We start from the raw sequence: 23,426 nt of genomic DNA, 5'->3' as shown, positions 1-23,426 counted from the left end.
GACACAAAAAAGCCAATACACCAATACATCAGCCAATACACAGAGCAATAGCACAGCTGCATAGAGATACATGTAGTTCACCATGGGAACTGTAGGGTGCAGTTACACTGGAACAGGCGCAGAGTATGAATTTTCAATAATTTATGCTTTTAGAAGATTACCCTTTCTAGATGAAGTCTTCCAAACAGCCGGACCATCGAATTACAAACAGCTGTCCAGATATCGGACCCTTGGAAATGGCTCTAGGTTATTTTCTTTGGTTCTTCAAGCCAATGATGCAGAGCTTTTGGATCATTCAGGTCTTCGTACAAACCCTTAGGAGACGAAGGAAAAACAGATCAGGAGGGTGTTTTACAACACTTTTAAGCTCACTGAACATCATAGCTGGAATGACAATTGTACAAACAGCTTTATTTGAGATGATTAGAGGGCTTTCCATGGGACGATAGCAACTGTTAAAAAGCATCATGCCCATATGTTTACTGCATATTTACCATTTTGGCGGCTATGATATGGCAAAGAAAGGCTATCGAGGTCACTTCAGTGTGGCTCATCATGTTGCCCTTAAACACTTGACCGTGCTCAAATTTTTACTTTAAGCCTAACGGGATAGGTGTCTCCAGTGTTGCCCAAGTGGTCGTGTGTTACAAGGTTTGACCATGAGTAGGGTTGGTTTGCTGTAGATGTTTCCTGGGAAGGTATGGGGTAAAGACCTGTAATGGGTGGGCACTGGAAAGCGTAGGTTGGGTGACTAGGAATGGGGAGGTGTTAGGTGTTAGTTGGATTACCAAGCAAGTGATGTAAAAATAAAAAAAGGTTATGAAAGCACGTGGATTGGATGTATGGGGGAGTGGGTCAAGGAAATCGGGAGGCGTTACATATAGTTAGGTGCTGCTTATGTGTGCTGTCTGGGTTTTTTAGATGTGTACACTCATTGCGTCATCTGCATTTAGACCGTTGGGTGTCTTGGAGTCTAGTAGGATGATGTACCCAGATTCTAGTCTCCTGAGGGCTAGCTGTCCGTTACCACCCCTGCCATTTTTCTTCACACTGTCAATGACAAAATATTTCAGATCTTCTGCCCTGCTGCCGTGGTGTGTGTTAATTTGGCATGCTACTGGATATGCGGGATCGTCATTACTGATCGCACGCAGATGTTGTAGTATCCTCACATGGACCAGATGTATCGTACTTCCTACATATTTTTGTCACATGTGCATTGCAGGACATAAACTGCAAATTCTGTCTTGCAGGTGAAATTTTCCCTTATCTCGAGTGGAGTTTTTCTGAGAGGCAGTTTTATTTTGCTGGTGTTTATACCATGCCTGCAGGATTTGCACCTGGTGCATCTGTGAAAGCCATTAGTGCTTTTCAGCCAGATGGTGCTCTTTTCTTTGTGAGGCGTATTGGACACCAACTCTTGCCTCATAGATTTAGCCCTTCTGAACATTAGTTGGGGTAGTTTGGTGCAAGAAGATCCTAACGTAGGATCGCTACGTACTATCGGCCAGTGTTTATACAGGATTTTGGGTAGCTTCGTGTGATATGCGTTATATCCTGTAATAAGTCTCGGAGTGTTAGCTGAAGGTTAAATCACTGGGTCTTTTTAAAAATGAGTTCTTCTGTGATTTTGGTAGAGCATTTCTGCTCTGCTTTTGTCAGAGTTTTATTTTTGTACTCTTTGTCCCGTAGTCTGTCAAAACGCTCTTTTTTGGATGTGTCAAAACTCTTTTCTGTGCTGCAGTTCCGCCTCATCCGGGGGCATTCCGCAGAAGGAATACTCGAGATGAGACTACTGGGGTGAAAACTCCCAGCATAATTGCCAATAGGGGAACATTTTGTTCAGTGTAGCTTACAAAAAAAGACTAACAGTTTGAACAGCACAAAAAAGGGTCTTTTTATGTCCAGTAGAGTCAGCAGAGTGGCAGGGGAGTACGCAGATTATGTCCCACAGAAATAGGATTGAAAGTTAGTGAACAGAGACACTCTACAAACTCCTAAATTAAGCTAAAAAGCACTAACACTTTGTCAAAAAAGAAGAGAAATGTTATTTATCTGTAACTACAGGTCAAGTCCATTTTAATTCGGACAAAAGAGAAAGGCCGTAAAAGACAAATACTTGTATCGATAAATAGAACAATCAAGCAATGAATATATGTAACAAGATCAAGAGGAAAACACATTAAAACACCAAGAAATATCAGGTGCATAATACTTCACAACTACTAAGCTGGTGAATTTCACTCAGGTGATGTACAACCAATGTGTAAATAAATATAGCAGCTGTTAAACATGTAAGAAAAGTAACTGTGGATAAAACACAATATGCTAATATAATCTAAAAGATAGTTCACTTTAGAACAATGATGATGCATACGTTACAAAATAACAAAGGTGCAAAGAAATTATTCAGAAAGACCAACACAGGGTCACACAGCTGAGATTATTGCATGCCTAACTGATTCTCGAAGGGCAGCCATAAAGTGCACGGTACTAGAGTCCAAAGCGGTGCTTATTGTGCAAATTGTCCCAATTTATGCAAATGTCAACATTGAGCACTAAGGCTATATAAATTCATAAATCACTCAAGCAGGAGAAATTTATTACACAAGATTCCTGTATTTCCTAATATGGATGGTCCTCTATATAAAAGAGGCAACTCTAGAACATGTATTTGAGGCCTCCAAGGAACATAGAAACAAGCAAGCTTCATGATGCTTCCTGACGTTATTTGCTAGAAATAATGGTTTAGGATTAAAATGTCCTAGTATCAGTACAAAAACTACAAAATAAAATAAAGTTCAAGATGTATTGGGATTATCTCCTGTCACAAGGGCATTTTACGGCCACTTCTAGGCATTGCTTCATTTTTAGGTCGAGCATACTTTAGTATATACTTATATGTGTATGTACTTTGTGGGTTGTAGAGATCAACCCTAGGACTTGTCTGCTTCCACTTAGGGACTTTTTTCTGTTCAACTGCCTCTATTTAACGGTCTTGATAGAAAACGTCCGACAGAGGTCAGTCAAATACCAGAATCACTTTAGCATTCTATAGATTCCAGTCCACAGAAATAGTCTTCCATGAGCACCCATAGACAATAATATTTTTTCAAATCTTGTATTTTCAGAGATATGACCACCGAAAGCCCTGATTTTATATTAAAAACAGAGCTTTGGACTCTACCATTTCCCACTGAAAGGCAATATTTCTCTCCATGTGTTCCCATTCCTGGTGTGTGATGCAGGTTGGTGCTTACTTTGCCTCCATGTTAAAGAAAAGTAGATGTTTCAGCACCCAGGCTAATGTGCTGCATAACCAAATACATACAAGGTACCAAAGGTGAGACTGATTGCATTGCAAATGCTTGTTGAGAATGCCATCAGTACATGTGCTGTGCCCTGACTTAGCTGTGTTAGGACAAAGCGATGTTGGATGTTGTGTGTAATTGACAGGTACTGCCTTAGCCCCTCATTGGGTGTCAATGAGTGTTATGCAGAAACATAGGACCTGTGGGAGCCAATACCAGGTATATAATCATTCTTTATTAAGTTGCAAAACCTTCAATTGCCTCTTGCTGAAATGCTTAATACAGTCTGGCCTATCTAGGGACAAAAATCACTGAGCTGGGTCAGCTCTATAGAGGTACACGAGTGCCACAAAATTCTCTGTTCCTTATCCAAATTTAAACAATCTATTATGATGGATTTAATGAACCCAGTCGCCCCTGTGCACAAAAGTGAGTGCCACGAGGGGCGTGGACAAGATGGCGGAGTGAGAGGATGCTTCTTCTCGCAGCTCCCCGATCCGACTAGGCCCAAGCCTTGAAATATAGCTTTTTCTCCCCTCTCTGGAGCTCAGCGGCGCAGGGAGAGGTGGCGTAACCCGGAGCAAAGACTTTGGCCCGGAACTGGCCTCAAATCGGCCTCAGGACAGTCAGTCGGACGGCATCGGAGGTTAGGACCAGAGCCAGAGAAGAAGGAGGCCGGCCCCCGAAGCACGTTGGAAGGCGATATGTACAGCCACACGCCGCGCCAATTTTCGGCCCGGTGTGCGCAGTCGGGGGAAGGAGTGACCTCACAGCGCCCGAACTGCCTTGAACAACAGCCAGAGACCCGACGAGTGGGCCTGCTCTAGTGGTGCTGCTGTGTGCGGCACTCGAGGCCGTGGCTTCGGCCTAGTCGACCAGGCGTTCGCTGGAAGTGAGCCGAAGCAGACGGAGCAATCGCCCGGAGCTCCGCCCTTGGTCTTGGGAGCCGGGTCCCCCTGGAGCCCCTCCGGACTGGAAGGCGGGCAGAAGACGCAGCGGGGGCTCCATTCGACCTAGAGGTTCCGAAGCAAGGATCGGCACAAGCTAACCGGCCATTGGCTGCTACTCTCGTGGCGCCAAGCACTGCTGCATCGGAGTAGCCGACGAGAAGGGCAGCTCGAGAGGCTTCCACCAGCGGACACACCCGAGGAGTTCCGGGACGGACCAGAAGGCCCCACCGCGCAGACCCCGTCCAGGGCCAGTCAAGGTCTAGCAGTAACGACGAGCGCGGCGGCGGCATCGAGGATCGCATTTGCGGCCCCACAGGCAGGAGCTCGAACGGAGACTCGTCAGAGCGAACCGATCCCTCCTACTTGTCATGAAGCGGAGTGCCTAGCGGAGTCTGCCACGACCGGAGACCAGCGGGGCCCAACAGACGGGCGAGTGGTGTACCGTGTCCGTAATCGCGCCTGCGGCTGAGGCCTAGTGCGAAGGCGCTGGAGGCGAATTTCCCGCACATACCCGAGGCTGCTGTTGATACTGGGCGAAGGTCCACCAATCAGCCCAAGAGGACATCTATAAAGCCCGGAGTGACGAACCGAGGGGACGGAACGACCTGGCCTGTACTCGTTCCAAGATGGCGACCAACAAAGGTACCAAAAGAGGGGACCGCACTCTCCCAGAAATGCTTAACAGGACTCAGCAAAGAGGAGACAGGGGACAACCGTCACCAAGCTCCGCCGGAGGATTGCAGGACACGAGCGGAGGGGAACCGCCTGTCACTAGATCCTTCCTGGAATCTCTGTTTAGCACCCTCAGAGACGATTTTCAGACGCTGAAGCAGGAAGTGGCGGGAGAAGTAAGGGAGGTGCGCAGAGAGGTAGACGACTTGGGAGAGCGAGTGGCCACAGTGGAGAGTACGAATCACCGGCTCGACGAGGACATTGTGCAGCTGCAGCAGGAGGTGTTGCGCCTGAGGGACCAGCATCTGGATCTCCAAACGCACAACGAGGACCTTGAAAACAGGTCACGGCGAAATAACATTCGGGTCCGGGGAATTCCATCTACAGAAGAGGGCACAGATGTGGCTGGCTACTTACGAGACCTGTTCAGGGCAATCTTGGGCGAACCAGCGGAGTTCCCAGTCCGGATTGATAGGGAGCATAGGGTAGGACCACCACGACGTGCATCGGCGCCACCCCCGGACATTTTGGCATTCCTCCCAGACTTTCCGTTGAAAGAACGCATTATGGCTGAGGCACGGAAGCAACCTTCATTCACTTTTCGCGGTCACTCTGTGGCCCTGTATCAAGACTTGTCCGCTATCACCCTCCAGAAGCGGAAATCGTTTAAGATTGCAACTGACTTTTTGAAAGAGCATAAAAAAGGCCCTATGCCTGGGGACACCCCTTCTGCCGCATTTTCAGGTGGAATGGCACGATGCACCAATTGGGATCGCTGCAAGAGACGTGCGAAGTTCTGGGAATCACAGCAGAGGAGGAAGAAACAACTACGCCAAGCCAGAGACGCGGCCCTAGAGACAGTTGGCGGAGGGTTTCGAGGAGACGAGCGCCTACCACTCCCGGGAGACCGGACTCACCCACCATTAGAGCCAGCATGGCGAATGCCGTTTCCGAAGTGGCCAGAGACACTGCTTCCAATAGTGACGCGGCGCTGACAGCATAACAACGCAGCCTTACTGATGTTGCAGGTTTGGGGTCCTGGGAGGAGGGGGGCCATGGGGAGGAGTAAGTGGCCGGACGTCCACTTTGGTAAATTCCACAGACTTGCCCACTTGGGGCATGACTGGGACTAAAAATTGTTGGGGCTCCAGTGGAATGCGGAAGGGAAAGAGGAGAGGGGGAGGAGGGAGGCTGGTTGTTTGCATGAGGGGACTGTGGGGGGGGCAGAAGGGGAGGGGGTGGAAGGGGAAGGGCAGTTCGAGTGAAGTTCAAGGGGAGTTGGGGGGGGGGGGAAGGGACAGGGACCGTCCAGTACTTTTGATGCATTCACTCTGGCCTTACAGTGCTCCTACACACTACCTGCACCAGAGCCGCCCCTCCAGGGCCGTGATTCACTGCTTGAGCTATGCTTTTACCCACATCAATGACAGCCCTTAAGGTCGTCACCCTTAATTTGAAAGGGTTGAATAACCCTGTTAAGAGGAGAGCAGTGCTGTCCTTGCTAGAAAACACACAAGCAGATATCTGTCTATTGCAAGAGACCCTCCTCCTAACCCGAGATTGTCAGAGGATGCGGTCTCACAAATTCCCAACGCAATTTTTCTCCTCCAACGCTACCAAGACAGCCGGGGTAGCAATCCAAGTTTCCAGAACATTTAAAGGGGAGGTCCTACATAAATTTGCAGAACAGAAAGGGAGGCTCCTAGCATATAGAGTTAAGTCGGGAGGTCTGGTGTTTACCATTGGGTCGATATACAGCCCCAACGAACATCAGGAACGATTTCTTAACTCTGCCATAGTGGACATCACTGCCACCCCAGATAGGCACATAATCATAGGGGGGGACCTGAACATGGTCTTCGACTCGTCCTTGGATAGATCGGCACAGAGAATCCCGCAGACGGGATCTGTCTATCTGCGAAATCTCCCCCAACTGGAAGAACTGGATCTCCACGACCTCTGGCGCCGCTTCCATCCCACCACCTGAAACTACTCCTGTTACTCACACGCACATAAGACCTATGCAAGACTGGACCACCTTCTGGTCACGGGGCCTGTCTGTGACCTAGCCATAGCCTCCGAAATAAGGATTCTCTCACTGTCGGACCACGCCCCTGTCATGGGCACATTCCGACTACCACCGATGTCCTCCTCGCGCGGGGTCTGGAGCCTCAGGGATACTCTTCTGCATAAGAAGATGGTGGTGAAGCACATACAGGACTCGGTTCGTGATTATCAGACGCACAATGATAATGCTGACACCACCCCGGCGACACAGTGGGCAGCACTGAAAGCGGTGCTCCGGGGGGAATTCATTGCTATTTCATCAGCGGAGAATAGAGCGGCAGCAAAAGCGGGACGAACTCACCCGTAAGGTGAGTGAGCTGGAACAGGTACATCAGAGAACGGGAGCCCCCAGAATCTGGAAGCAACTTAAGGCAGCGAGGAAACTCCTGTCAGCTTTAGATATGGACAGAGCGGAATATGCTGCGTTACGCTTGAAACACGTGTATTACACGGGCGGCGATAAGTGCGGCCGGCTTTTGGCGAACAAGCTCCGGGTGGCACATCAAAGACACTTGTTGAAGGAGCTATCAATCTCCGCTGGGGAGACAGGTACGGAGGATAGCCAGATAGCGGAGGGTTTCCGTCGTTTCTACGCAAAACTATACGCGAGCGAGCCCCCATCGGCGCAGGCAGATTATCTGGACTCGGTTGACCTTCCCTCCCTCAATCCAGAACAAGCGGAGCACCTAGAAAGAGACATTCGAGTTGAGGAAGTGATTACAGCCATTTCCAAACTCAAACACGGAAAGGCTCCGGGCCCGGACGGTTACACGTCACTTTTTTATAAAACATTCTGCCCCGCGCTGGCGCCTATCCTTACACGCCTATTTAATTCATTCTCCGCCCCTGGAGCTATCCCTCCGATCTACTCCAAGCAAAGGTGTCGGTCATCCCCAAACCAGGGAAGGACCAGACTCAAGGCAGCTCATACACACAGATCTCCTTTTTGAACATCTACCTCAAATTGTACACTGGGATCCTGGCGGCCCGTCTGGCACTTCATCTGCCGGGGCTGGTGGACCCAGATCAGGCGGGGTTTGTCCCCGGGAGGCAAACTGTGGACAATACCAAGAGAGTGGTTCATATCCTAGAGAAGGCCTCCCGGATCCCCGGGGAGAGAATGCTGCTGGCTGTCGATGCAGAGAAGGCCTTCGACCGGGTACATTGGCCTTATTTGGAGAGGGTCCTATCGAAGGTGGGCATAGGGGAGAAATTTCACACTCTGGTATTCAACTGCTACAGATTTCCGTCTGCGGTGGTGCGGGTGAATGGCTGCAGCTCTCAGAGGTTTGCGATAGAGAGGGGCACCAGGCAGGGGTGCCCATTGTCCGCGCTGCTCTTCGCACTCTATATGGAGCCCCTTGCCCAAAGGATACACCAAAACCCGAATGCGACCGTAATACGGATGGAGAGGTATACGCACACCATTAGCCTCTACGCAGACGACATTATATTGACACTAGCTGATCCAAGGAGGGCACTCCCAGCATGTGTCGCTGAGCTAGAGAATTTTGCTGCTGTCGCAGGCTTCAAAATGAATATGGGGAAGTCGGCGGCCCTCGACGTTTCGTTGACTGCTGCCACAAGAACCGACTTGCAGGTCCTCTTCCCCATGCACTGGTCTAAAGTCCTGGTGCCATACCTGGGCATATTACTGGCACCCACCCTACCCGCTATGGTGACCGCCGACTATGCAGCCTTGGGAAAGAAAATTAAGGAGGAACGTAATCGTTGGAACAGAGGCACACGGTCTTGGCTAGGCAGAATAGCCGCAGTGAAGATGACCATCCTGCCACAGGTGCTATACCTGTTCCGGGCTCTGCCACTCCAGCCCCCGAAAGGATGGATCCAACAGACTCAAGCGGACCTTGCACGCTTCATCTGGCAGGGTCGCAAACCCAGGCTCAAGAGGGCCCTGTCCACACTGGCCCCTGAGGCTGGGGGACTGGGCATACCGGACTTACGCAAGTATTTCCAGGCGGCACAACTGCACTATCTGGTGGAGTGGAGCAGGTGGGAGTCAGATAAGCACTGGCTTTTTCAAGACCAAGCGGTCGCGGGCCGGACTCTACAGGAGGTGCCCTTCTTGCGTAGGGCTCATCGTCCCCCCAACCTGTACGCGTCTTTTATCAAGCGAGTCCCGATGAGAGTGTGGGACGCCGCTAATGTTGTGCATGATCTCACTACCTTCCCCTCGCCGTTTACGCCATTGATTGAGAACCCGGATTTTCATCCCGGGATGGAACCTGGGGCTTTCGCGCACTGGTGGACTGCAGGATGCAGAACGCTGTTTCACATGTATACCCCGGACGGCGTCATCCCGTTTCAAGATTTCAGGCGAGAATATCAATTGACCGAGACGGAAAAAATGCGGTATATGCAGCCGCAGGTGCGCGAATCGGCGAACAGGAGGCTCCTGCCTTATGAGAAGTGGCTTGTGACACGCACCTCAGACACGAAACTCATTTCGGATCTATATAAGTTCTTGCAGCCTTCCCCCTCTCATCTTTATAACCCGGGTAGGGAACGCTGGGAACGTGAGCTGGGGAGTGCCTTAAGTCACACAGAGTGGGACCACATTTCCTACCGAGCACGACACTCCGCGTACCACACAGGACTTACTGAAACGTTCACTAAGGTATCCACATATTGGTATTACACACCAGAGAGATTGCATGAAATGAATCTTAACATCGAGAACACTTGCTGGCGGGCTTGTGGGCAGATAGGCACATGTTTTATGGGACTGCCCCCTACTGTGCCCCTATTGGAGAGAAGTCTTAGACGAGATTGATTCACACTTCGACATTGAACTGCCTCGCTTCCCTGCGTATGTACTGTTGGGCTTGCCCAACGGGCTGATGTACCCTCTAAAGTCTTGTAGGGGTAGGCTGATTGCGATAGCGCTGAGCTCTGCAGTTCAAAATATACTCATTCACTGGCGCACCACCACACTCCCCTCCACTACGGGCTGGCTGCATAGATTGTGGCATGTCCTGGGGATGGAGAAGTTGTCGCTCATGATGGCGGGAGAGGTGGAGCAGTTTAATGACCTGTGGCAGCCGTTTCACTCACTACTTGTATTTAAATATCCTTTATTGAAATACACAGGAGATAAGAACACTTGTAAGATACATCTTACTTTTCTTCACATCCTGGGGATGTCTGTCATGGTTGCGGGGCACAGTGCATTACATAGCATTGCATTGCTTCATACATCACGTTAGTAGTGCATTGCATACATCCCATCCATGTTGGCGTGGCAAAAGAGAGAACATAGCAAGATAAACAGTGGAGGGGATAAAGAACTAGGGAATTCAGGGAAAGGGGAAGTTGCGGTCATTGATTCCGAGAGTGTGGTGTGTGAGTGCGTTGCGTGGAAGGTGCGTCGATGTTTAGGGGGCTCGTGGATATTATCAAGGCATGGTCGTGGGTGCGGGTCCTGTGTCAGGGAGGGTAGCGGGTCGGCGAGGGGTGGGCGCTAGGTGAGTGGACAGTGTTGGGCGTGTAAGGATAGGCGCCAGCGCGGGGCAGAATGTTTTATAAAAAAGTGACGTGTAACCGTCCGGGCCCGGAGCCTTTCCGTGGGTGATCATGTGCGGTTCTGCCGGTGTTGACGAAGTTATAGCCTATGTGTCCTCCTCTCCGCCCCGTGTCTCCTGGTCTCCCCTAGAGGGGGAATCGTTTTGGGGGTGTCTTACTAGTTGCCATTCCCTGTGAAATGAGCTGAGCGTCGTATCCCATAGTGTCGCGATCGGGTATTGTCTCAGTCCCGCTGTTTCCTCACTATGTAGGGTGGTGCTTTCCCCCTTCGCCCAATTGTCTAGGGAGGTGCTCCAGTGCTCTGCTAGGGGTGGAGTGGCTCGTTTCCAGTGTTTCGTGATCAGCCTTTTGACTGTAAGGAGGCCGAGGTCTCAAAAGCGAGAGGGTACTTTATTTTGTTTGGTCCGCTGGTATAGGCCTAGGAGGCCTGCCTCCCATGTGTGCGTATCGGCATGGCTGTGCAGTTTTCTAAAATCTGTAGCACAGTCTGCCAGTATGTCTGGATCTGTGGGCATTGCCACAGCATGTGTAACAAGTCCGCTCCCATCAGGGCACATCTAGGGCAGCTAGCCGCAGTTCCCGGGAAGTATTGGTTAATTTTGTCAGGTGAAAGGTACGCCCTATGTAGAATGTAGAATTGAATCAGTTTGAATCTTGCGTTGCGGGGGATGTTACTGGGGCCCATAAGTATCATTGCCCACTCCTTGTCCGTCCAGTCCCGCCCCCTGTCAAGTGCCCATTTGGTGCGCAGTGGCTGCAGAGTATGGTGCGTGTGTGACAGGAGCGCCTGTGTCAGCCAGTGTACAACATGTGTGCCGTTCCCCATGACATGCAGATGTTGAATCAGTTGATGCGTGGGTGGTTCCTCAGTGATGTTGCCCCACCGTTGCGTGTATGCCATGATAATTGAGGCGTGCTGTAGGAATTGTCCTGCCGGGAGGCCCGTGTCAGTGGATAGTGTCTCGAAAGGTATCAAGGTGCCCTCTGCGTATAGATCCGCCATGGTGTCCACTCCTGTGCGTGTCCAGTGTTCTAGCGCCGCTTCCATGACGATGGACGATGGAAGTGGTCTTTGGGGTGCCTAGGAGTGGGAGTGCTGGGGCATATGGCTTGGTGTGTTTCGTGAGCCGCAAGCTCCTAGTGTAGCAACGCACTGCAACCTGTACATGTGGCTGTGACGGTCTCCTCGAGCGAGCCAGGGGGTGGAATAAGGCATGTACTTGTGCGGAGGTCAGCACGTCCGTTGCCGTGGCCGTTTCCTCCAGGTTCTTTCCCGCAAGCCAGGCGGTCACCCACTGTAGCTGTGCAGCTAGGTAATATAATTCTAAATTTGGTACTGCGAGGCCGCCATCATTGACCGGTGCATATAGTTTCTGAAGGGCTACCCTGGGTCTCCCAGCGTTCCATATCAGATCCCTGAGCATGGATGCCAGGTCTCTGAAGGTGCGGGCTTGCACGTATATGGGATGTTTGCGAAGTAGTACAGAAGTCTGGGTAGGACGATCATTTTCGTCAATGTTACTCTGGCAGGGACATTAAGCGGTAGGGTCTTCCAGAAGGCAATTTGGGATCTTATGGATGTTACGGCGCGTGTCAGGTTACCAACCAGGACATACGGGGGTGTTCTGTAAATATATATTCCCAGGTACCTAAATGTGGTTGGATACCATGGCAGCTGTTCGTTGTTGATCCTAACGTCAGGGTCTGGAATGTCGGGATGGAAGGAGTACGCCCCGGATTTGGCCCAGTTCACTTTGAGGCCGGACATGGCCTCGAAGGTTCAGAAGATATCTGAGAGTTCCGGCGGTATGCATATGAGGTCCCTAACATACAAGAATAAATCGACTGCATATAGCGAGACCACGTGTACGCCGTCTGCTAGTGGGATGCCCCAGTGTGCGCCCTTGTTGCGTAATATCTGGGCGAGCGGTTCTATCGCAAGCGAGAAGAGCAATGGGGACAGTGGGCAGCCCTGTCTGGTGCCGCGTCGAACCCTGATGGCATCGGATAGTAGTTTGCCCGTGCGAACTCTTACCACCGGGTGTCTGTACAACAGTCCAACTAGTTCAATGTAATCATCCCCCAATTCGAACTTGCGCAGCACCGACAGCAGGTAGGGCCATTCAACTGAGTCGAATGCCTTCTCCAGGTCTAGGATCAGGCAACCCGATCTCGGCCAATCCCGTGTTGCATACGTTTGCACCCTGAAGAGTCTCCGTATGTTGTGGGAGGTGCATCTAGTGGGCACGAAGCCGATTTAGTCCCCATGTACTAAGGCGGGTACCATGGCTGCCAGGCGACGAGCCAGGGTCAACGCCAGTATCTTATAATCCGTGTTTAGCAGCGCTAGGGGCCTATACGAGACTAAGAGCGTGGCGTCCCGTCCCTGCTTAAGGAGGGACACTAAGGTCGCCTCGTTCATTGTCAGGGGGAGGGCAGAGTCCTCCACTGCCGCTGCGTATACTCTGAGGAGCTCCGGGATCAGGATGTCGGAACAGGCTTTATAATATTCCGCTGGTAGCCCATCGGGGCCGGGGGCCTTGCCGTTCGAAAGGGCGAAAATGGCCTCACGTAGCTCGTCTGCTGTCAGTGGTGACCCAAGGTCGTCTTGTTGGTCGTCTGTTAGGGTCGGTAGTGTAATGTCTTCTAAGTATGCATCTATGGTGGGTCGTGCTGTCAGGAGGCGGGACTCGTAGAGCGCCCCATAATGTGTCACAAAGGCCTCGTGGATTTTCGTCTGGGTGTATACTATTGGGCATACTGTGGGATGTATCGCTGTCACAGGCGCGGCGCGCTCCTCACGTTGTATCAACCAGGCCAGTAGCTTACCAGGTTTGTCATCAGTGTGGTGTGTGCGGGCTGAGTGGGCCGTGTTATTCATGTTTTTCAACCTGGCAATCAATCTGTCATGTTCAGCCCGCATTTCCAGTAAGTGGGCGTCCGCGCCTGCGGCTGCTGCCTGTTCCGCTTGTAGCAAGCGTGATTCCAGACGTCTGAGGTCAGCTTCCAGTTGTCGTCGGGAATGTGCCTGAGTGCCTAGGCATTGTCCCCTAAGGACCACATTGAATGCGTCCCACTCTATTTGAAGTGTCGATGCCGTTCCGGTGTTATCCTCAAAATATTGTGCGGTTTGTGCGTTTATAGAGCCCCGAAATTGGTTGTCTAATAACAGGTCGGGTTGTAGCCTCCATGTTGGTATCCGGGCTCGTGGTTGTTCCCACAGGAGCTCCAATGTATGCGGGTTGTGATCAGAGTGTGTGCGGCCCATGTAGGTGGTGTCCATGACATGTGGCAGGACCTCACTGGTGACCATGTACCTATCTAGGCGCACATGTAGCGCGTGTGCTCCCGAGTAATATGAATAGACTCTGGAGTGGGGGTTGCGGGTGCGCCACGCGTCATGGAGATCCCATGGTGTGGACCAGGCCCGGAGTGTGTTCACAGTGTTGTGTGCCTGTGAGTTAGGTGGTGGAGGGTGGGAGCGGTCCAGTGCTAGGTCTAGTGAGCTGTTGTAGTCCCCACCGAGTACCCTGGGGACGCCATGCCAGGGGGCCAGTGTGTGCGACAGTTGGGTAAGGAAGTCCGACAAGCCTGTGTTGGGCGCATATACTGATGCTAGTACCAGTGGGTTCCCGTCTAGTCTGCCATGGAATACTACATATCTCCCCCCGGGATCTATGTGTACGTCCAGTGTGGTCCATGGGGTGCCCGGCCTGACCCACACCAATGTCCATTTAGCATAAGACGAGAAACCTGTAGCATACAATTGTCCGCACCATCTGCGGCGTAGTGTGGGTGTCTCAGTGCCGCTAAGGTGTGTTTCCTGCAAAAGGGCGATTTGTATGTGGTGGCGCTTGAGGTACGAGTAGATTTGGTAACGTCGGGACGGTGTATGTATGCCCCTCACATTCCACGTACAAACTTTAAAGGTCGACATTGCATGTACTTAATGGCATCTCCCTCCCGGGCCGACCACCGCCCCCCTGTGTTACCCACGCATGTCATCGAGCAAACATTCCTGCTTACAATTAGAGAAAATTGGCACATCTTTTCGGTTAAGACCATAGGGGGAGAGGGGAACATGGCTAAAAGAACTACTAGCCAGTGAACATTGTGAACATTCAAAATGTCAAAAGGTCGGAAGCGAAACGTGCTCCCGTCCATACTCTCTAGGAGAGCAACCAAATTGTAAGTCTAAGGGGCTGGTTGTGCTATGCGCACTTAGTCAGTGGAATTAAGTCAATAAAGGTGTTGTGGGAAAGCCCACTGCCTTCCCGGGAAGAGCGTGCCGGTCTAGACCACCCTAGCATGCAGGGAGCCTCACTCATACATGCAGCAAAACATTATACGTTACGTGGTCCAGCAAGCTGTTACTAGGCGAAGTGTCTCTGCAGTCGCGTCCTGGTCGGAAGCAGGCACCCAGCGACAGTCAATGGGTTTCCACCCAGTGGGGGGGGGGCCCCGGTGCGTGTCCAATGGTAGTGCATCCCTCAGGGTTGAGGGGGCCACCACCCGTCTGTTCCAGTAGAATGTGGCCCGAGGCCATCGTGGTGGCGTTGAGCAAATGTTTCTGGGGGTTGTTATGTTATGTTATGCTGTTTTTTTTATAGCGCACGGCTACTCAGAGAGTGTCACGGCGCTTTGGTTGCACACCTATTTCATAACACAACAAGAGGGAAATGAAAATAAAATAACAGAAGATACAGAGGAGAGAAAAAACCGAACCCAGGGCGCAGCTAAGAGGTGAAAAGCCAAGTTTTAAGCCCTTTCCTAAAAGCCAGTAGGTTAGACGTGCTGCGTAGCACCACTGGCAGCATGTTCCAAAGCTGGGGGGCTAGCAATCTGAAGGAACGGCCTCCAATGCGTGCCCTTTTGACACGAGGAACATTGGCAAGGTACAAGGACCCTGACCTCAAGGACCTGGCAGGATGATAAAAAGCCATCCTTTTTTGAAGGTATTTCGCTCAGGTGGTATGCAGCGCCTTATGCGCCAACGTCAAGGCCTTAAAGATTATCCGCTTCCGAATGGGAAGCCAGTGCAGTGCCTGCAGGAGGCCCGAGGCTCTCGCACGGCGAGATAGTCCAAAGATAGCCCGTGCTGCCGAGTTCTGGACCACCTGTAGCCGTTGAAGCAGATATTCCGGCAGGCCAAGGTAGAGAATGTTCGCATAGTCAATACGCGAACCAATTATCGCCTGCACCGTGACCTTCCTGTGCTCCTCTGATAGTAAAGGGAGAAACTTACGCAACATCCGGAGCAGGCCAAAACACGTGCCGGTAAGGCCGATTATCTGGGAGCGCAGTGTGAGGCCATTGTCGATCTTAATCCCAAGGTTTTTCGCCACCTGGGAAGAACTTGCTGGTGGAAACATGTTCTCCGGCCACCATACCTTCCAGTCCGGATCTACACTGCACCCGAAGAAGAGGACCTCGGATTTATCCGAGTTTCACTTGAGGCTGTTATGTTGGAACCACTGGAACACAGCCTCAAGGCAACCCCGGATCCTCTCTCCGTTGAAGTCCGCACCCCTTTCACAGGTGAAGAGGAGCTGGGTATCGTCATATTTGTCGACGGCCCGTCAAGAAAGAACGAAACCAGTCGAGCACCGTCCCCCTAAGACCGATCTCAAAAAGTCTTGCGAGGAGACCCTCGTGGGGGACGGTGTCAAAGGCCGCCGACAGGTCTAACATCACCAGCATCGCCCTGCCACCTGAATCCAGCACCTCCTTAATCGCCTCCGAAACTTCCAGGAGAGCTGTTTCGGTACTAAGATTGGTGCGGAAACCTGATTGAGTGGGGTGCAGTAGGTCATGGGACTCCAGATAATCAGCGAGCACCTTATGCACATGTTTTTCGATGATTTTTGCAAAGGCCGGCAGAAGCGAAATAGGTCTATAGTTCGCTAGTACCTCCACATCCAGACCAGGCTTTTTGAGCAGGGGGATGATCATCGCCTGCTTCCATGACTGAGGGACCACACCCTGAACCAGAGAACAATTCAGCAGGGGGTTGACAAAAGGATTGATGACTGCCGCCATTTTCGCCAAAAACTTGGCGGGGCAGGCATCCCGCGGCGAGCCAGATTTTAGACAAGCCATCAAATCCAACGAAGAGGCCGTAGAGAGAGGAGGGAAAACTGCTAGAACAGGGCCAGCACTGGTCGGGAGGACCGAGGTTTCCTCCACCGAGCAAGGCATCTCGGACTCCTGCACAGGAAAGGAGTCCTGGATCAGACGGATCTTGGTAATAAAGAAGTCCGCTATAGCCCTGACCCAAGGCTCAGAAGGGGGAGTCTGATTCGACGTGGCGCGTGAAGTCGTGAAGTCGTGAACTCCCGCACAATGGCGAATAGCTCCTTACTAGAATTGGAGGCAGCTTCAATTTTCCTAGCGAAATAGCCCTTCTCAGAAAGGATGTCTCGATGGTACATTTTCACTAAAGATCTATAAGCAAGTTTGGCCGCCGGATCATATTTGGCGCGCCATGCTCTTTCGGCTACTTTGCACTGCCGACGGGAAGCTGCCAGCACTTCCGTAAACCAGGGAGCAGAAGCACGTTTATCCATCTTGCGAGGCGGTCTCACAGGAGCCAGGTGATCAAGCCTCTCTAGGAGCCACGCCTGCAGCCGCTCTGCATCCCCGTCTAGATCCCCTGTCAGAATGCAAGGGTGGGCCGCACATTCCTGTGCCAGTGATTCCGGGATAACCCGATGGAGTGCCCTAAATCCCTGGGAGACCTGTCGAGGGGGACATGAGGATTTCCTTACCTCCTGGATATAGAATTTGACCAGCCTGTGATTCCGACCATAACACCTGACTAGGGGTATGCATCTCTATAGGAATTGTAGAGAAAGTCAGATCGAGGGTGTGACCCTTCTCGTGGGTTGGTCCAACATGGTAGGGGACCAAACCAAGAGGAGCTGTGACATCCAACATTTTTACCGTGTCGGCATCCAGATCGTCGTCCATATGGACATTAAAGTCACCAACAACTATACAATGCTCCGATGTAAGTAGCAAAGACGAGGTAACCGACTGAAGCTCCTCCTCAAAAAAAGTACCAGTAGGCCCTGGAGGGCGATACACGAGAAGGCCTTTCATAGATTGGTGTGGAGACACAACAATAGAAAAGGCAAGGGATTCACAACCCTTAATTGCATCCGCGGGAATGATGGAACAGGTGGCCACTTTGTTTACTATCAGTGCCACCCCGCCTCCGCGCCCTTCCTGTCTATCCTGCCTAAAGATGTTATAATGAGGCGGGATAGCCGCCGCAATATCTGGGTTGGACGACTCCCCGAGCCAAGTCTCGGTGAGCATCAGAACCAGCGGTTTTTCTGTGTCCAACAGATCATAGATGTCCAGAGCATGGCGACCAAGAGATCTAGTATTAAGCAGTAGAAACAGGTGTTTCATACTAGCTATCTCCTTCCGCGGCACACAGGCCAGATGTTTCTGCGGGCGCCAACCACACTGCGGGCAACGACTCTTCCCTTTATGACGCGCAGGAAATACCGTACGACAGGAAGCATTCGTATATTGCCAAGAGCGGAGCTCCTGACTCGAGTAGTGTAGCATATTCATCCACACAAGTTAGCAAAGAGCGCAGACACGTACCAAGCCGGTCCTACGCCTCGTGAGCCTCTGGGACGCTGACGGGCGCAGACGGGCAGGACTCTGGCACGACTCCGGCTAAGCGACGGCGTCCTCCCCTGCGCGTCCCGCTGCGCGGGAGAGGGGAGCTTTAAGTAAGCCCACCAATCCTGGCGCGAGCACGAGGACGCTCCAAGATGGCGCCCGATTCTACAATCACAGCCCTACCCAAAATGGCGCCCACAATGAAACCACCCCCGGGATCCAGGCCCGCCAAAACGGCAGTGAGGGAGCCAATTATGTGCAGAATGAGGACGGGGGCAAGACCCTGCTAAAAACAGGGGAGAAGTGCAGTCAAATAAAATAAAAACAATTGACAAAATCAGGAGAGTTAAAAAGACAAAAGCGCCAACAGCAGCGCCAGCAGCAGCGTGTGCGCGATGAAATAGGCGTCTGTCAAGGCCGATTCAACACAAAGGTCCGCCTTAAGTAAGCCCACCAATCCTGGCGCGAGCGCGAGGACGCTCCAAGATGGCGCCCGATTCTACAATCACAGCCCTACCCAAAATGGCGCCCACAATGAAACCACCCCCGGGATCCAGGCCCGCCAAAACGGCAGTGAGGGAGCCAATTATGTGCAGAATGAGGACGGGGGCAAGACCCTGCTAAAAACAGGGGAGAAGTGCAGTCAAATAAAATAAAAACAATTGACAAAATCAGGAGAGTTAAAAAGACAAAAGCGCCAACAGCAGCGCCAGCAGCAGCGTGTGCGCGATGAAATAGGCGTCTGTCAAGGCCGATTCAACACAAAGGTCCGCCTTAAGTAAGCCCACCAATCCTGGCGCGAGCGCGAGGACGCTCCAAGATGGCGCCCGATTCTACAATCACAGCCCTACCCAAAATGGCGCCCACAATGAAACCACCCCCGGGATCCAGGCCCGCCAAAACGGCAGTGAGGGAGCCAATTATGTGCAGAATGAGGACGGGGGCAAGACCCTGCTAAAAACAGGGGAGAAGTGCAGTCAAATAAAATAAAAACAATTGACAAAATCAGGAGAGTTAAAAAGACAAAAGTGCCAACAGCAGCGCCAGCAGCAGCGTGTGCGCGATGAAATAGGCGTCTGTCAAGGCCGATTCAACACAAAGGTCCGCCTTAAGTAAGCCCACCAATCCTGGCGCGAGCGCGAGGACGCTCCAAGATGGCGCCCGATTCTACAATCACAGCCCTACCCAAAATGGCGCCCACAATGAAACCACCCCCGGGATCCAGGCCCGCCAAAACGGCAGTGAGGGAGCCAATTATGTGCAGAATGAGGACGGGGCAAGACCCTGCTAAAAACAGGGGAGAAGTGCAGTCAAATAAAATAAAAACAATTGACAAAATCAGGAGAGTTAAAAAGACAAAAGCGCCAACAGCAGCGCCAGCAGCAGCGTGTGCGCGATGAAATAGGCGTCTTGTCTTGCACGTCGCGTGGTTAGCCGATGTAGTCCACCGTTTGGGGAGTTACATCTGGTCGCCCCTCCGACGCCGGGGAACCCGGTACACCATCAATGGCCTCGTCGTCGCTGGGAGATTCCTGTGTGCCGCATTCCGCCGCGTCGCTCCGCGTTGGGGGATCTACTGAGTTCCATCACCAGGCGAAAGGCGTCTTGTTTCTCCAGGCGCGAGGCGTCCGCTGGGGGGGGGGGGAGGGGGGGGGGGGGCAGTCCTCATCTCGGTGCTCGCCCCAGTCTGTGGCTTCTGGCGGGGTCCACGTCTTCTCCTGTAGCCCCTGGGCTGTCGACGGGGCGTTGTTCCCGCAGGTTCTCTCGGGTCCGTGTCTACTCCACTATCCAGCCAGGATTCCACTTCCGCAGGGTCCGGGAAAAAATGAGTTCGTTCTCCGGCCACTACCCTCAGTTTCGTGGGAAACAGCAGTGAGTATTGCAGTCCCAGCTGTCTCAGGCGCTTTTTCACCGCCATGAAGTCATGTCGTCGCCGCTGCACCTGTACGGTGTAGTCCGGGAAGAACATCACCGTTGCATTTACAATCCGGACCTCATGGAGTTTTCTTGTTTCGCGCAATATGGAGTCTCTGTCTCGGTAATTCATCACGCGGAGTAGCATGGGCCGCGGGTTGGCGCCCGTTGCCAGGGGTTTGGTGGGGACTCTGTGAGCTCGTTCTATTACGAAGTGTGGGGAGAGAGATCCCTCCGGCAGAATGTCTTTCAGCCACTGTTCCATGTGTTCCTCCGGAGATCTCCCTTCCTATTTCTCCGGGACCCCGACCAGGCGTACGTTATTTCTGCATGTCCTGCCTTCCGCATCCTCAGCCCTGTCCTCCAGGAATTCCACCCTGTTCAGTAAGTCCTGTATTTGTTTGTGCGACTGGTCGGCTCGGGGCTGAAGTTCCTGCATGTTGCCTTCGAGAGTTGTGGTGCGTTCCGCCAGCTTCTTATGGTCCGCCCGCAGGTGGGTCAGGTCCACGGCCACGCTGTCTATTTTGGCGGCCAGGGAGGTGCGAGTCAGTTGTATGGATTCTTCCAGCCTCTCCATTGCAGCCAGCATGGTGTTGAGCTTTGCCGTTGTTTGGTCTGGGTCAGCGCCTTTCCCGGACTTGTACATTTTGCCTTTTGAGATCATGCCTCCAGTCCCAGTGCGCGTTCTAGGCCCGTTAGACATCTGTGCCACGGTGTCGCTCCCGTGCCAGTGGTGTGTCCCGACTTCTGATGGCCTGCCGATGTGTGGGTTTACCGAGTGTCGGGGCAGTGAGATATCCTTCGGTTGCACAGCTTGTGCGTGTGCAGATGTCCGTGTCCGAGGCTTCGCGGCGGCGGCTCACAGCGTCCGGGGATCGTTGGGCCGGGATCTGGGCGTGCTTCCCCTCGTCGAGTTTAGGCGCCACGGTGGATCGTGCGGGCCGCTGCGCCGCTCTCTTGGTGTGGGTGGTGCTGTGGGCGCCGTGTGTCCTCGGCCAAAGGTGTCTGTGTTAGACTGCAGCGGTCCGGCCGTGGACAGGCGCGCTGTCCTGCGGATAGAATGGCGCAGATTGCTTCGTTGGTGCAGGGTAGGGGTCAGCCGTGTCCGCCACCCAATTGTGTGCCTCTCTCTGCTTGTGACTAATTTGCATACAGCCAGGTTCTGAAACTGGGATGGTGCAGTGAGCTAAAAAAACGGTGTTGGATCTAGCCCTGATCCTTTGACTGGGTGAGAGCTTTCTGCTTAATTCAGAGACTCTGTCCCTCACCACCCCTTTTTGTAAATATTGTGGCTGTGCTGGGGCTGTCCTACCAGTCGTTGTGTGGAGGGGCAGGGTCCCCCGGGGGGGGGTGCTTGCAGGTCCCCGCTGCTGGTGGAGTAGGTCTCCCCCGCCTACCTCTGGTGCGTGTCGGTCCAGCCGGTTCCTTCCGGTCGCTCTCGGGCCATTGACCGATCAGGTATGGAGGCGGTAGGCACCTGGTGCGTGGGCCCTCCGGTCTTGCCAGGGTCGATTTCGGGTGTTGCCAGCACTCCACAGTTCCTTGCGGTCTCCTCGTGAGTAGGCCGCAGTTTCAGGCCTACCGCGGTTTGTGAAGCCCTGGACTTTCCTGGGCGCCTGCCCGGGTCGGTTACCTCGTGGGCGGCCTCCGCGCCGCAGAATCCCCGGTGTCTCCTGTGCTCACCGATCTGCACCAAAGTCTGCAGGGTGGTGGAGGGAGACGTCCCTGTGCAGCGCTGGTGGTTTTCGGCCGGCTGCGAGTGGCGGATCCACGGATAATTGCGCCGGGAAGGGGAGCTCAGAGCGGAGCTCTACCCAAAGGCGGCCATTCCCTTTGCGCGCTTAGCCACGCCCCCTTCACTCACTACTTGTAACGGAATTTGAAGAACTTACATGCCCCCGATATCTTCGATTGTTGAGAATAACCTCACCAGCGGATTTAGTTAACCAATGAGTCTAGAATTGCGGTCAGTTGGGAGGGGAAGGCGGCCTGGGGGAGGTGACGTAGGAGGGCGAATTTAGCACTGGACGGGGGGGTGCGGAAGGGGTTCGAGGGGATGGGGAGGGGGGGAGTTATGAAAGGGGTTGTTTATTCTTGAAGTTATTGTTGCAGCATACGCACCAAGCGCCACACTTGGATGGACAATACGATTGCAGAGCCTTTGCGCGCTGGTTGCGCTCCTATATGGTTGTACCATAGCACTGATTCTTTGCGACAACTGTTTTCTATTTCTTTTTTGTAAATGTCTTAATAAAATGCTTTAAACATGAAAGTGAATGCCACAACTATATAGGTTTCTTCGATCATAGATCATCCAAGTATGGCAACCCCAATTCCCTATGAAGTATGCCCACTGCTGTAGACTGAGGAACAGCGAGAAGTCACCACAGAAAAATGTTCTCTTGAGCTTGCAAAATATTGTGTTTGGTAGGGCCCCAAAGCCCACTACCAAAATATACTAAGGAAAAACATTTCGCTCTATTCATTGAAATCAATTCCCCGATTGGTTTACAACCTAATTTGGAGGCAAACCTAAGGATGCCCTTGCAGACCCACATTCTCTTTAACCTATTGTTATCAACGTGCTTAATTTAGAAACAACTAGTAGTAAAAAGAATGCCCAGATAGGAGAATGGTGTGAGCCTCGTGATATTTATGACTTTAATGTGGGAACTTCATGACTTACACACGACTGCTCCACAGATCTATGTATAAGTTTTCTTTACGTTAATTTTAGGTTCACTAGCCTCCATAAATTTAGAAGGCAGTCCATTAAACCATGCAGGCCATTGGTCATTTTTGACAATAGGACAGCGTCGCTCGCATAAAGGAGGATCAGGACTGCCCGTCCATCCACTCGTGGTGAATCTGCGGCCAAACCCTCGAGCAATCTGATTAATAACAATCTTTTTTATGTGGTTAATTATAAACCATTACAAAAACATAGGGAGTGAAAAATAGCACAGCAAATGAGAGCGCTGGTGTTTGGCAATGTGGCAGGGCAGCTAAAGAAGTCTGCCAACCTAAATGCAGGAACAAGAGAATGAATTTGCAATAGAGTCAAAGACCAGAGTAACAAGCATTTGCAATGCAATAGGTCTCGCAGCATTAAAGTTTGAGTTATTGGCATTGTAAATGACAATGCTTTGCATTAATGTTTTTTAAATTTACAATTGGTATATAAACCTTGTTTGTGAGTGGTTAGCTGTTGCTTATGCTAAGCTAAGTTGGCAGTAATATAGAGTGCTAGTCTTGCTTGTTATAAGCATGCTGATTTAAAGCGCTCTGATACCTGCGGGTTAAGTTTGCGCTATATAAAAGGGATAACGGA

The 23,426-nt window shown here is 52.0% G+C and overlaps 1 protein-coding gene across 4 annotated transcripts in view; it reads right to left on the bottom strand.

Moving 5' to 3' along the window:
• Nucleotides 1-23,426, bottom strand: part of MAPK8 (mitogen-activated protein kinase 8) — a 585,436-nt gene that overhangs the window by 462,637 nt on the left and 99,373 nt on the right. For all 4 annotated transcript variants that reach the window (XM_086921791.1, XM_086921790.1, XM_086921789.1 and 1 more), the window contains exon 2: nt 162-314. The gene's annotated coding sequence lies outside the window, so the exon portion shown is untranslated. The remainder of the gene's footprint in view (nt 1-161; nt 315-23,426) is intronic.

Source organism: Lissotriton vulgaris, chromosome 5 (assembly GCF_964263255.1).
Source record: "Lissotriton vulgaris chromosome 5, aLisVul1.2, whole genome shotgun sequence".
NCBI lineage: Eukaryota > Metazoa > Chordata > Amphibia > Caudata > Salamandridae > Lissotriton > Lissotriton vulgaris.
This window is presented reverse-complemented; position numbering and strand designations above follow the sequence as displayed.